This window comes from Crinia signifera, unplaced genomic scaffold (assembly GCF_055691185.1).
Source record: "Crinia signifera unplaced genomic scaffold, ASM5569118v1 HAP2_SCAFFOLD_247, whole genome shotgun sequence".
In the NCBI taxonomy this organism is placed as follows: domain Eukaryota; kingdom Metazoa; phylum Chordata; class Amphibia; order Anura; family Myobatrachidae; genus Crinia; species Crinia signifera.
This window is the reverse complement of record NW_028142140.1, coordinates 5,166-18,902: the sequence shown is the minus strand read 5'-3', so window position 1 is coordinate 18,902 and position 13,737 is coordinate 5,166. Positions and strand designations below refer to the sequence as shown.

Here is a 13,737-nt window from a genome sequence, read left to right as displayed (position 1 = left end):
TTAGTCAGCAGCAGTTCTTCAGGGACACAGGCATGCAGCAAAGAGCGAGGAGACAGCTGGCTGCTGCTGGTTGCCTGTTAGTCGTCTGCCTAGGGAATCGGTACATCTGTCAGAATGAACTTAGGTCTACAGTTAGGTCGACCCCACTATGTCGACTGGCAGGAAGGTCGACCTGACTTAAGGTCGACATGGGCCAAGGTCGACATGACTTAAGGTCGAATTTGTATAAAGGTCGACATGAGAAAGGTCGACTGGTCATAAGGTCGACATGTGTTTTTCACTGTTCTTTTATCCGAATGTCGACACAGTTGGCAATGAGAATCGGATGCTCGCAATGCATCGGGCACGGTAGCTCGCTTCGCTCGCCACAGCTTTAATAACCTCCTCCACGCCCTAGTGGATGGTAGTGCATGAAATACCGCCTGTTGGCACATGTCGGCTCAAAAAACAGTGAAAAACCCCATGTTGACCTTATGACCAGTCGACCTTCCTCATGTTGACCTTTATGCAAATTCGACCTTAAGTCATGTCGACCTTAAGTCAGGTCGACCTTCCAGCCAGTCGACCTAATGACTGTAGACCTAAGTTCATTCTAATAGATGACCGCTTCCCATGCCTAGTGGGTGTGTGTCTGTTGATGCGACGTCAACAGATGGGGCGGAGCGCATGCAAATTCAGCCTCCTGCTCCCCAGAAGATGCCGACGACATAATCACAGAGTCAGTTGGATGCCTGCTTGTCCTCCTGTACCTGTCCAGCAATTGAAGTCCTATTCATCTGTCAAAAAGGCAGGTATCTTTGAGACTGTAACAACAAAGATGTGATTTGTGTTAGATGTGTCCGTGGTGCTGATCTCCACCAGTGTTGGTGGCCGAATTCCGGTCCGTGCGCTTTGTTGGGACCCCATTCAGGGCATGTGCGGCCTAGCCAAAAGACCTGAAGCCTGCCTAAATTAAATGAATTATCAATCGCTGCAAACTCCCAAAATATATGGAAAATCTATGTGACTTACCTACCATCTTACCACAGAAATATCGGTACTTATGTAATATCTGGGCTCCCGTTTTTCTTATGAGATCGCTTCCCCTCGCTGCGCTCGCCACACTATATAAAATCAACTCCATGCGTAGTTGGATAGTAGGGGTGTATGAAAAAATGGGGTGCATTTAACATGGGAGCCCATATAATACATAAGTACCGAAATATCAACTGAATCACAACAATGGAATTTTTGGATCCCCCTCCCTCTCAATTTAAAACGGCTTTTATTTTTTTTCTTTCTTTTATTTTTTTTTTTATTTTCTTTTCTCTTATATTTTCTTTTTTTAAATTATGTATATCTATTTTTGTTTTTCATTTCTTTTTTTGTCTCTTCACTTATTTTTTGTTAAATTTGTTCTTTTTTTTTTTAAGCCAAAAAAGTGCTGATCCTTGAGAGGGGGATTTAGAAAAAGTATCACTTACCTTCTTCGGACCATGACTTTGCTGGTAACTGCCAATAAAAGAAAACATCGGTCAGCACAGCTCACCTACACATGACTGTCCTGTCTGCCTGTCTGTTCCAACTGATTGTCTGGCTGTCAGGTTCTAGAATGCAAGTGTGCAGCTTGTGATGTCATAGAGGGCAGATTGTGATGTCACACAGGGGCCTGCCACTTCAATGCTTGTCCATCTGACTGTCTACTGCTGCTGAATGGGCTCAACAGGTAAGCTGTCATTGCACCTGATTGGGCAAGATTCCTCCTCCTCCTCCTTTGCAACAGCTGATTGATTTAGTCAGCAGCTGATTGATTTAGTCAGAAAAGTTGGTCAGGGACACAGGCATGCAGCAAAGAGTGAGGAGACAGCTGGCTGGGGCTGGTTGCCTGTTAGTCGTCTGCCTAGTGGGTGTGTGTCTGTTGATGCGACGTCAACAGATGGGGCGGAGCGCACGCCAATTTGGCCTCCTGCTATCCAGAAGACGCCGACGACATAACACAGAGTCAGTTGGATGCCTGCTTGTCCTCCTGTACCTGTCCAGCAATTGAAGTCCTATTCATCTGTCGAAAAGGCAGGTATCTTCGAGACTGTAACAACAAAGATGTGATGTGTGTTAGATGTGTCCGTGGTGCTGATCTCCACCAGTGTTGGTGGCCGAATTCCGGTCCGTGCGCTTTGCTGGGAGCCCATTCAGGGCATGTGCGGCCTAGCCAAAAGACCTGAAGCCTGCCTAAATTAAATGAATTATCAATTGCTGCAAACTCCCAAAATATATGGAAAAACTATGTGACTTACCTACCATCTTACCACAGAAATATCAACTGAATCACAACAATGGAATTTTTGGATCCCCTCGGCTTTTATTTTTTTTTCTTTCTTTTATTTTTTTTTTTTATTTTCTTTTCTCTTATATTTTATTTTTTTTAAATTATATATATATATATTTTTTTTTTTTGTAAGCCAAAAAAGTGCTGATCCTTGAGAGGGGGATTTAGAAAAAGTATCACTTACCTTCTTCGGACCATGATTTTGGTGGTAACTGCCAATAAAAGAAAACATTGGTCAGCACAGCTCACCTACACATGACTGTCCTGTCTGCCTGTCTGTTCCAACTGATTGTCTGGCTGTCAGGTTCTAGAATGCAAGTGTGCAGCTTGTGATGTCATAGAGGGCAGATTGTGATGTCACACAGGGGCCTGCCACTTCAATGCTTGTCCATCTGACTGTCTACTGCTGCTGAATGGGCTCAACAGGTAAGCCGTCATTGCACCTGATTGGGCAAAATTCCTCCTCCTCCTCCTTTGCAGCAGCTGATTAATTTAGTCAGCAGCAGTTCGTCAGGGACACAGGCATGCAGCAAAGAGCGAGGAGACAGCTGGCTGCTGCTGGTTGCCTGTTAGTCGTCTGCCTAGGGAATCGGTACATCTGTCAGAATGAACTTAGGTCTACAGTTAGGTCGACCCCACTATGTCGACTGGCAGGAAGGTCGACCTGACTTAAGGTCGACATGGGCCAAGGTCGACATGACTTAAGGTCAAATTTGTATAAAGGTCGACATGAGAAAGGTCGACTGGTCATAAGGTCGACATGTGTTTTTCACTGTTCTTTTATCCGAATGTCGACACAGTCGACATGGACACAGTTGGCAATGAGAATCGGACGCTCGCAATGCATCGGGCACGGTAGCTCGCTTCGCTCGCCACAGCTTTAATAACCTCCTCCACGCCCTAGTGGATGGTAGTGCATAAAATACCGCCTGTCGGCACACGTCGGCTCAAAAAACAGTGAAAAGCCCCATGTCGACCTTATGACCAGTCGACCTTTATGCAAATTCGACCTTAAGTCATGTCGACCTAATGACTGTAGACCTAAGTTCATTCTAATAGATGACCGCTTCCCATGCCTAGTGGGTGTGTGTCTGTTGATGCAACGTCAACAGATGGGGCGGAGCGCATGCAAATTCGGCCTCCTGCTACCCAGAAGACGCCGACGACAGGGGCGGGCTGGGCCGGGGGGCAGGGTGCCATGTGCCCCCCGGGCCGCTTCACCAGTTACTGCTGCGGGCCGCCAGCCTGGTGATATCCTCCATTCCTCCTCTCCTCCTAGCCGCGGCCTTCAGATCATGGCCGCAGCTACAGAAACATGGCCGCCAGCCCCCTGCTCTGAGGACACAGCCTCAGTGCAGGTGATGTCATGACGCCGGCGCTGCCTGCCCGCGCCTGCCCGCGCGTCTGATGTGTGCAGTGTGGGGATTCTGGGAAGAGCCTGTAGTCATTCGTTTTGTGAGTATTGGTGAGTCCTGCGCTTAAACACCGATCCCTCCATCCAACTTGCGAGGGTGTGCAAGGTGTTCCCCACCACATCCTCCAGTAACTGCAGCCTGGGGCTGTGAGGGGCCAGGACATGCTGTCATATGTAGTTTTGGAAGTCTCTGGGATGCCTGCTCCTGTCCTCCAGGTGAGGTAGACTGGCATGGAGGCTCCTGCTATTCGTATTATGGCAATTGCTCTGGTAAGTCACTGACCTGTGGCCCACACCTTTCTCTGGGGCTTATTTACTAACATGGTGCAGTGAGTGATCACTGTGGTAACCCATGGCAACCAATTACATTACCCTTATAAGGAATATGGTGGCTATAGCCTGACAGGTAAGTTCTCAGCATACTGGTCACTAAGGGGCCCATTTATCAAACAATGTGCGAGGCTTATCCCCCGAAAACGTCCATTTCTGGGGGGTAACAGCAAAAAATTTAGCAGGAATGACTCAGATCTCTCCGACACCTGCAAGTTGCCACCATCCCACAATCCTACCAACCCCTCCACAGTCTCTGTGCTACTCTCCTGCCAGAGACTGCTGCCCGCCTAAGACCCGATCCGCTCAGTGAAGTGAGAAGAGCTCTGAAAGCATGACCCATGTACCTGGCTGCACACACTGCAGGGATCTTCAGGAGCCATCCGTTGACAGCAATCACAATCTTTAGAGGTAGGGAAAGTGGCAAGTCCAGCTTTATCTCAGCAAAAAAGAGCTAAAAATATTGTTTTTAAGAATTCCTTTACAAGTGCCCTTAGATGTTGTTTTTTCTTTATTATTTTTATTTTTTTATATAATTTATTTTTATTGTATTATTTTTTTCTTTACATTACATTTTTTTTGTCTTACTTTACACATATTTAACACGTTTTACATCTCCACATTGCAGTGCTCATATCATTGATGCAGTGCCCATCAATTGAGCTGCATTCATATTCTTTAGCGCAGTGCATACACTTTGGATCTTATTCTGGTTGACTCACAAGGCCATACCTCCCAACTGTCACGATTTTAGAGGGACAGTCCCGATTTTCGGGTCCTGTCCCGCTGTCCCACCCGCGGCAGGCATTGTCCCGCTGCGGGGGGGTGACAGTTGGGAGACCCTCAATCTAGTAGAATAGACGCTGTGCGCATGCGCACAGCGTCTATTCTCGTATGAAAATGAGGTCGCGGCTAATTAGCATAAGCCGTGCCCCTCATTTGCATACGCCCCGCCCCCTTTTCGGACGCTCGCGCTGCTTCGCCGCGCGAGTGTCCCTACTTCACTCGGACATAAGTTGGGAGGTATGCAAGGCTGTGAATTTCGCAGCCTTGCGAGTCACCCAGACGCCACCCACTGATCTCAGCTGTGCAAATATCAGGGTCTGTACCCGCGTAGTGGACTCATATGGGTAAAGCGCCTGAGGACACCATGCTGCGGTGGGGACAAAGAGGCACAAAGGCACAAAGCAAGACAGCAGAGGATGGCACACTTGATGCTGATGCTGATACTGAGGTCCACTTCTGTTTTGTTATCAAGGAGAGCATGGGACTGTGCATAGAAAAAGGAGAGATGGGGGCCCAATAGTATGTCAGCTGGTTCTGGTATTCTCACCCCCCAATAAACAAAGCTGGGCCACAGTAGCAGGTCAGTGGGAGAAGGGTGTGTCTGCTGTGTGGCCTGGCTGCATCAGCACACAAGGGCTGGGGGTCATGGCAAGCCGTGGTGGAGACCCCAGTATAGTGGCTGCATCAGATTAGGGCTCCTATGGACCACTGTGTGGGTGTGTGTAAGGAGTTTTGTAGGACTAAAGGTTATGTGTATAGAGAGTAGGGATTAATGGAGGTATTATACGCAAAAATTATATATATATATATATATATATATATATATTATTCAGATACAGTTTATTTGAATACCTAATGTATTAGGCTTTATATATCCCATTTATGTAACAGGCAGTGTATATAATTTAAAATTAATTTGATCTTAATAGAAGATGTATAAGGCTACACAGATTTTTGTTTCATTGTTCACCTTTATCACTTTTCATTATGTTCTTCTCTATATTTTAAGATTATTCTATATATTTGTGTGTGCGTGCGTGCGTGTTTGGTATTATGAATTGAGGGCACTGTTGAATAGGGGCCCAAACAATTATGCCAGTCTCGGGCCCAATCATTTCTGATGGCAGAACTGGGCGGAGGACTGTGGTGGCGTATAGAGAGGCGGGATTCGGAGCCACAGCTGCACCCGGACAAATCCCAGGACAGATGACAATCAATAACAACTGGGTACAATGCGCTCACCTATGGGGGTGGTCAGTTGGGTATATGGAGTAAAAACCTCAATTTAAAGATGCGCTGTTACTTATGGGCCAGTGCTCTGGACTTGCCCCCCAGGCTAAAAGTTGCCAGCCAGCCCCTGGCCGACGACATAATCACAGAGTCAGTTGGATGCCTGCTTGTCCTCCTGTACCTGTCCAGCAATTGAAGTCCTATTCATCTGTCGAAAAGGCAGGTATCTTTGAGACTGTAACAACAAAGATGTGATGTGTGTTAGATGTGTCTGTGGTGCTGATCTCCACCAGTGTTGGTGGCCGAATTCCGGTCCGTGCGCTTTGCAGGGACCCCATTCGGGGCATGTGCGGCCTAGCTAAAAGACCTGAAGCCTGCCTAAATTAAATGAATTATCAATCGCTGCAAACTCCCAAAATATATGGAAAAACTATGTGACTTACCTACCATCTTACCACAGAAATATCGGTACTTATGTAATATCTGGGCTCCCGTTTTTCTTATGAGACCGCTTCCCCTCGCGGGGCTCGCTGCGCTCGCCACACTATATAAAATCAACTCCATGCGTAGTTGGATAGTAGAGGTATGAAAAAATGGGGTGCATTTAACATGGGAGCCCAGATAATACATAAGTACCGAAATATCAACTGAATCACAACAATGGAATTTTTGGATCCCCCTCCCTCTCAATTTAAAACGGCTTTTATTTTTTTTTGTTCTTTTATTTTATTTTTATTTTCTTTTCTCTTATAATTTTTTTTTTTAAATTATGTATATCATTTTTTTTTTTCATTTCTTTTTTGTCTCTTTTCACTTATTTTTTGTTAAATTTGTTCTTTTTTTTTTTAAGCCAAAAAAGTGCTGATCCTTGAGAGGGGGATTTAGAAAAAGTATCACTTACCGGTACTTGTTTCCTAGCACGGCCACAATCGCATTGATCTTGTGCCCTTAATAGTGGTATGCGATGGCCCCCGACGCGATGGACCCGATTTCCCATTGAAATGCATCGCTTCTCGGCCTTTTGGCTAAGATCAAGTGTAGTATCTGTTCTTATCAGTTGGGTATGGACTGGCCTCTGGCAGAGAATAGAGAAAGGTTTGACTGAGTAGCTGCTCTGATGGGCGGAGGGTGTGGGACCCCTCTGTTTTTTCCCGGGAGTAGTGAAAAGTCTCACTAAGTATCTTCACCTCTGCCAGTGGTAGGAGGCTCCGTAAACCCACTGGTAGGAGGGGGGGAGAAACACTGGGCTTAGTAGTTTGACTCTCTTGACGGGGTTCGTAGCCCCCGAAGGATGAGACAGCGAAAGGCTCAGTCTAGTATCCATTCCCAGGGAGCGGAGAAAGGCTGGGACTGAGTAGATGGCTCCTGTTCCAGAGGTTCGTAGCCTCTGATGGGGAGACCGCGAAAAGCTCAGCCGAGTATCTTAACACTGGGACTGAGTAGATTGCTCTTCCGAGGGGGGTGCAGCCCCTAAGGGAGTCTTTCGAAAAGCCCAGTGGAGTACCCATTCCCATGCCAGGGGCTGGAAAGTACCTGCTGGTGAGACGGAGAAACACTTGGTCGGACGCTGACTGGTCGGCTGCCTGGAGCCCGAGGCTGCACTGTGCCCCCGGGGAAACTCGGGGGTGCCTGATTTGCACTGGTGATGTCCAGCACCATGCACTGAATGGCACACACACTGCGCACTTCCCTCTAGGTTAGGCTACACGTCCTTACCTCGTCCTTTTGGATGGGGTAGGACAATTTTTTACACCCCCACCCCGGCCTTCTGGCTAGGGCCTCTTTTATTTATTTCTTTGATTTGCACTTTTGGCACTTCACGTTTTTCGTTAGTTTTGTCACGTTTTTTTGATTTGGGTAGTGCGGCTGTCCCTAACGGGCCTTCCGTTCCCCAAACGTGGCTGGGACTCTTCACCTTTTGGGGAGAGTCCCGGTCCCCTCGAGGGCAACCCCGAGCCGCAAGGCGGAGGGAAGCCTAAGCGGGTCCCTCCAAACCTTCGGGTGCGGAGGACCCACCGTCCGAAACCCTTCCGGGGGTGGAGGAAACGCGGGTCTCTCTGAGCTTCGGCGAAGAGGACCCACCGATCCCTTTTTTCCCTTCCTCGGCCTTATGGTTGAGGGGGGTTAGGGGAACCATGGGGCCTTTCTCCTTTGGGAGAGGGTCCAAACGTTCGTACGGCTGCCCCCTTTGCACGTGTTTAGGCACAGCACTGGTGGTGGGGGGAGCACACCTCGGGCTCCCTGAGTTTCTTCAAACTCAGATGTGTCCGTGGTGCTGATCTCCACCAGTGTTGGTGGCCGAATTCCGGTCCATGTGCTTTGCTGGGACCCCATTTGGGGCCTGTGCGGCCTAGCCAAAAATCCTGAAGCCTGCCTAAATTAAATGACTTATCAATTGCTGCAAACTCCCAAAATATATGGAAAAACTATGTGACTTACCTACCATCTTACCACAGAAATATCAACTGAATCACAACAAAGGAATTTTTGGATCCCCCTCCCTCTCAATTTAAAACGGCTTTTATTTTTTTTTTATTTTCTCTTATATTTTCTTTTTCTTTTTTTAAATTATATACGGCTGCTTCTGCCCAAATTATTTCTATCCAGGAACACTCTTAAATAAATCTAACAATGTAATATATTAATAGTATCCAAAGTTCAGGATCCTTCACCGCAGAGGAACACCCATGAAATGCTGGGGGGTCCCATGGGTGCGCCCCCCCCCCCCCCCTGTACTGCTCTGTGCAAACAGGCCGGCGATTATGCATGTCATCGCGTTCGTTGGCACACATAGCCTGCACATAAATGGTTGAGATTCTGGCAGTCTCCATCTCTGGACACAAGGCAGCGGATGAGTCATTACCATAGTTTATCAAGTCTGCCAGGAATGTATTAGCGTACATCTCTGAATTGAGCCGCGCAGGACTCTCATTAGCTACATCCACATCTCTGACAGATAAAACGTTCCAACTTTCCAGAGAGACCTAAAAGCATCGCTGGTAAAATCTTCCTGACGCGTCGCTGTGACTGCAGCATAAGGGATCTCGCATAAACATAGCTAACTCCATGTTACTGTGACATGTACTGTATGTGACAGGAGAAGAGCTCAGATCACTAATGCCATCCCTAGGGGCCCATTTATCAACGAAAGAAAAACTGTTGTGATTAATACTAATTGCGTATGATAACTGTCATTTTTCAAGCTGCATACATAAGCATTGGGAGGTGATTGGCTAGAGCACCATTTACCATGCTCAACGTGTTTTATCATTGACTAGTTAAAAGCCCGTCAAAATAATGGCTTCTGCATTGTACTTTCACTTTGAGCTGTGACAGTTTTTAGCCCACAAACTCTCCACCCCACCCCCAGTCCCTATCTGCTCCTACCCTCCATCTCTGTATGCACAGATCCCTCTCTCCATATCCGGCAAGTTTGAAACTGATCAGTGTCCCTGTAAAAAATGCTTTCACTTTCTGTTAAGGAGCAATTTGGTCTGCAGAGTGGTTTCTAGTTTTCAGTGGTTGTACTTCATATAGGTGAGGAGTAGTTAGTTATATTCTGGTGGCCTTCTCCGTTCCCCTGGAGCCCGGGGCAGCGTGACACAGTTACCGCGCGCTGCCCACGGCACGCCAGGGGTTAACCTCAGTGCCTCGCTGCAGCCTCCGGAGCTGTTCCGGGGCTGCAGCACTCCCATGCCCCCCTGCTTCTCCCCTGGTGCCCGGGGCAGCGCGGCACAGTCACTGCTCCCTACCCCCAGTGCACCAGGGGTTAATGGCGGTGCTTCGCCGCAGCTGCCGGAGCTGACACGGCAGCTGCAGCGTGGGCGAGTCCCGGCTCCCCTGGTGGCCGCCGCACGCCGGGAGTCGAGGAGGCCAGAGTCCCAGCACCGGCTTGATGAGGAGGGGGTGCCCGGAGGGTATCCACGTCTACCGGTGGGGGACCGGGCCCGCGACGCCCAATACAATCAAACAGTGAGTCCTGTTTGAATTTTGGCACCAAGTGCCCTTTGTTTGTCTGGCGGCAGGGGCTGAAGGGGTTAACCCTTTCAGTCCTGCGGCAGCCATTGTCCATTGCCCGTGGGCCGGAGCCTCCGGCCACAATCATACATTGCTGAATCCCCCCCCCCCCCCCATAAGCTGGCAGTCATATAATCACTAATAAGTGGCTCCTTATCCCATGATCCAACACTGCCAAGCCAGCACAATGGACCATATCCTATTGCACACAAATATTTTATAGAGAAAATGCAACTTCCTCCCGTCCCCTATACTGTATATGGCGATAACTAGACATAATTGGGGCAGATGTATTATGCCTTAACAAGAGATAAATGCAAGGGGGATAAAGTGGCAGATGTATCAACGGTCGGTATGGGGGAGAAGGGGTATTAGCGCACGTTATGTGCGCTGATACCGCTTCTCCCCCATGTATGAAGCAGCCAGCGTGCGGTATATGACAGAGGCGCTATGCGCCCCTGTCCATATCGGCGCTGCTATCAAAATGATAGCACGCCGAATGTATGAACGGTCAGCATCGCTGACCGTTCCGCACGAAGCCGGGTTTGGCTTCGCCAGCATCAGGCTGGCGAAGCCCTATCTAAACAGCAGGGACAGCGCTGTCCCTGCTGTCAGCTGTGGGCTGCGCTGGGGATCTTGCGTGAACAGCGAGATCCCGCGCATGCCCAGTGCGGCCGGCCGGGGGACAGGAGATAGCGCATCAGTATTAACTGATGCGCTATCTCCAGAAAGGGACATCGCCAAAGGGGGGAGTTAACGCTCTCCCGCTTCGGCAGACAAGATGTTAATACATCTTGTCGATGTCCCTTCCTGCTTCGCCTCGCTATTGAGGCGAAGCAGGAAGTATCATAGCGGCGCGATAAGCGCTGCTATGATACATCTGCCCCAAAGAGAGATAAATGTCCAGCCAATCAGCTCCTTACTAACTTTTTTCAAACACAGCCTGTAACATGACAGTTAGCAGGTGATTGGCTGGACGTTTATCTCTCCTTATCACCAGGGGCGGATTGGCCCACCGGGAAACCGGGTCATATCCCGGTGGGCCGGTCTATTAAACACTAGACCCGGCCGCTCCCCCCCCTGGCTGGGCCGCGCGATCACTCATATCTCCTCAGCAGCGGCCGGGCTGATTTGCCAGCATTTAACATGGCCGCGGGAGGGCTGCTGTGCATGCGGGGACACACACACACAGCTCCTCCCGCGGTTCAGCTCCTCTCAGTGCCGTGACTGCCGTCCTTCTCCTGCTGGCAGCAGCACTTCCCTCTACTCCCCGCTCCTCCTGTCAGGGTAAATGACAGGTAGCATCACCCTCCCTCCGAACCTTCTGTATTGTAACAACGAAAACACAGCACTCGTCTTCAGTGCCGCCCACCTCCCTCCCCTTCCTCTTAGAAGCAGGATGCAGGCCACGCAGCTCTTCGTATGCTCTGCTGACTCTGAGCATGCTGCAGCTGCAGCTGAACACATGGCTATGTGTCTGTGACTGGTGGAGCCTGCCCTGCAGCCAGGCAAGGACAGGGGAGCAACTTGTACCACTACAGCCAGCCACACCAGCATAGTTCTAAGGCAGGGGTGGGGAACCTCAGGCCCGGGGGCCGTATGCGGCCCCCGTAGCCGGTCTGAGTGGCCCCCCCACCTGCCTGGCGGCTTTGCTGGGAGTAAAGTACAGGGGAATTCTTGCGAGAGGTCGGTAGTTCTCGCAAGATTCCTCTTAATCAACAGCAGCCGGAGACTGTCAGTCCTATTCAGCGGTAGCCACCAGCATACCCTCCAACTGTACCGATTTAGCCGGTACAGTACCGTTTTTTAACAGTCTGTACCGGCTAAATCAATGTGTACCGAATGTACCGGTTTTCTTTAGTTTTCAGGCTATCCCAACTCGCCATGTGTCGGGGGAGGGATAATCCTCATACTTATATCTGCACCGTTTCACTACCGTCCCGACTATCCGAGTAGCCGGGCCCGGGTGCTTCCAGCCACCTGGCGTCACCAGCGCAGCGCATCTCCCCTGAGCCCCGCCCACTCACCCCGGCGTCATCGGCTTTCTCCGGCCGGCTCCTCCGTGACAAGTCAACAGAGTGTGAGTAGCTGCGGCCGCTAGGATCGGGTGAGGGTCGGGGCACCGGGGCAGGGTGAAGGAGCAGCCTGGGCTGGCACTGTCCAGAACCACTGCTACCCAGCATGCCCCACGGTGGAAATGGCGATGGGACATTTACTTACTGTTCTCTGACTATGGTAATAGTAGTGTGCCCATGCAAAGTATGTGTGTGAGACTAAACTCAGCACATGTACTGCTGCATCTGAACATGTATGTAACTAACACAGCACCTGTGTTGTGTATAACATGACACGTGTGTAAAACACAGCATATATGTAAGTGTAGCAAAAACAGTGTGGACTGGTTGGACCCCCATCTACACCCCTCCAGTCCAGTAAGATGTATTGGTAACGCTCAGCCGGGTACACACTAGCCAATAAAGGACCTTATTCTGGTCTGTTAGCATTGGGCTGATGACATCTCGCTCCCTTCCACCCTTGTTTATATCTGCCAGCGCTCACATTCGGAAAGGGGATGACCACACCCCCTTTTACCAGCGACCACACCCCCATTTGCATGTGGCCACGCCCCTTTCTGGGGGTGTACCGATTTCTATTCTTCAAATGTTGGAGGGTATGCACCAGAGCATGGGACGACTGCAGCAGGGGAATTTGTAAGATAAATTTTTACATATGGCCCCCGAAGGATTTTTTTCCCATACAAATGGCCCTTGGCACAAAAAAGGTTCCCCACCCCTGTTCTAAGGTATGTGACTTATGCTGGGGAGGGAGGAGGTGACATGTTAATGTCCAAGGGGACATGCGGGGCAGTGTATATACAGTATGTGGGTGGGGAGGGGGGATGTGATATGTTTATATGTCCATGGGAAAAGCTGGGCAGTGTATATTCAGTATGTGGGGGGGGGGGGATGTGTGCATATACAGTGTGTGTGTGTGTGTGGGGGGGGGGGGGGAATGTGTGCATATACTGTGTGTGTGTGGGGGGGTTCATATACAGTATGTGTGGGGTGCATATACAGTATGTGTGGGGTATATACAGTATGTGTGTGGGTTGTGCATATACAGTATGTGTGTGTGGGGTGCATATACAGTATGTGTGTGTGGGGTGCATATACAGTATGTGTGTGGGGGGTGCATATACAGTATGTGTGTGGGGTGCATATACAGTATGTGTGTGTGGGGTGCATATACAGTATGTGTGTGTGGGGTGCATATACAGTATTTGTGTGGGGGGTGCATATACAGTATGTGTGTGGGGTCTGCATATACAGTATGTGTGTGTGGGGTGCATATACAGTGTGTGTGGGGTGCATATACAGTATGTGTGTGTGGGGTCTGCATATACAGTATGTGTGTGTGGGGTGCATATACAGTGTGTGTGGGGTGCATATACAGTATGTGTGTGGGGTCTGCATATACAGTATGTGTGTGTGGGTTGTGCATATACAGTATGTGTGTGGGCTGTGCATACACAGTATGTGTGTGGGTTGTGCATAAACAGTGTGTGTGTGTGGTGCATATACAGTATGTGTGTGGGGGGTGCATATACAGTATGTGTGGGGGGGTGCATATACAGTATGTGTGTGGGGGGTGCATA

General features: G+C 49.4%; 1 pseudogene; it reads left to right on the top strand.

Annotated features, from left to right (window-relative positions):
• Nucleotides 1–7,070: 7,070 nt before the first annotated feature.
• Nucleotides 7,071–7,279, top strand: LOC146054528 (U2 spliceosomal RNA; annotated as a pseudogene).
• The last annotated feature ends 6,458 nt before the right edge of the window (nucleotides 7,280–13,737 follow it).